The sequence below is a fragment of the Lycium barbarum genome, chromosome 11 (assembly GCF_019175385.1).
Source record: "Lycium barbarum isolate Lr01 chromosome 11, ASM1917538v2, whole genome shotgun sequence".
Lineage (NCBI taxonomy): Eukaryota > Viridiplantae > Streptophyta > Magnoliopsida > Solanales > Solanaceae > Lycium > Lycium barbarum.
The window spans coordinates 11684096-11685611 of record NC_083347.1 but is presented as its reverse complement, the minus strand read 5'-3'; the positions used below and the strand labels follow the sequence as shown (position 1 = coordinate 11685611).

Below are 1516 nucleotides of genomic sequence, written 5' to 3'. Positions count from 1 at the left end.
TGTTGTATTCATATGGATTATGAAGAATGATGTTAATTGCATCTAATTGAGACTGTAGAAATTGTTAGAAGTAAAAGAATGGGGATTTGGTGAAGAAAACACCATTAATGGGGGTTATAGAGCTTCATGCCCACTAAGTGTTTGATAAAATGCTTAGATGAACAAAACATGGATATTGTTGCTAATATAGAATCACTATGACTTGTATGTTATAGATTGAAGTTGAAGGGGGTGAAGGACATTGTGATACGCCCAAAAGCGGAAGGTTAAGGTATGTAGAACTTCCATCCACATGTGGGAACTTCTATGTTCTTTCCCATGATCCGTTTAGTAAATTCTATGAAGTTCAACTCCTAGGGCATTAAACCCAATGTATTGGTAGCCCGTAATTATGTATGTATGTATGTACATGAATTCCGTATATATGTTCGTTATTGTGTTCCTAAACCTCCATTTCGGACATTAGGAATCCTAGCTTAATCCATGAATCATGAATTCTTCCTCATGTGTTCTCATGATGTTTATATGAAATTGTAAAATGTTATTTTACAAATTACAAGCATGTTTTCAAGTCAGCTACAAACGTATGATTATGCATTATGGTATTTCTCATGATCAAGTTTACAAGTTATTTCATGAAAATATGTTTACAAGTCCTTTCGTGAAATCATGATTTCAAGACAAGTACAAGTTAATTCACGAAAGTCATGGGCTTCTTAGCCAACTATATTATTTTCATGTTTGGGAGTTGTAATAATACCGAGAAGGCTCAGATAGCCTGAAACTACGTATGCCAACGTAGGATAAGAATCGCTCCGCCCAGTAGGACGATTCCTTTATATGTTCCCCATTGAGGGATTTGGATCCATTCATGTTATGTTCATGTCTCGTGCCCCGGCAAGGTACGAGATGGCTTAGCTGATCGGGCAGAGATCAGACTCCACGCTCCTCCCCGTGGTGGTTTATGTCGGTATTACAGATTATTACAGATTACTACAGACTATCTCATGCTTCCAGTACTCAGTTTCAGTTTTAAATTTCATGATTTTGTACTCATGCTCATGCTCATGTTCATGTCCAAGTTTTCAGTTTCAGTTCTTACTATGTTATTCCATGTTCCATGTTGTTTCTTCCGGTTGCTTTACATACCAGTACATTCAATGTGCTGACGTCCCCTTTTTATTGCCCGGGGGCCTGCATTTCACGATGCAGGTACTGATATACAGGACGACACATCTGCTCAGTAGGACAGCATTCGTATCAGCTTATTTGTGAGCCCCATCTCATTCGGGGTTTAGTCAACTTTTATCTTATGATTAGTTATGCATCTAAAGGTATGCTGGGGGCCTTGTCCCAGTAAGTATGTTTTTCAGTCAGACTCATGATAGAGGTTTCATAGACTAGAACAGACAGTTATGTCATGTCAGATAATCGAAGTCGCATAGCCATTTTGGCTCACTCATGTTTAAACAAGTACTTTATTAAGTATTATGACTTATTATGTTTTATAAAGGCT

The 1516-nt window shown here is 37.7% G+C and overlaps 1 long non-coding RNA gene across 1 annotated transcript; it reads left to right on the top strand.

Moving 5' to 3' along the window:
• The first annotated feature begins 213 nt into the window (after nucleotides 1-213).
• Nucleotides 214-1516, top strand: LOC132618484 (uncharacterized). Its single transcript, XR_009574144.1, has 2 exons — nucleotides 214-271; nucleotides 1213-1516. It is a non-coding gene; the product is annotated as an uncharacterized LOC132618484 (long non-coding RNA).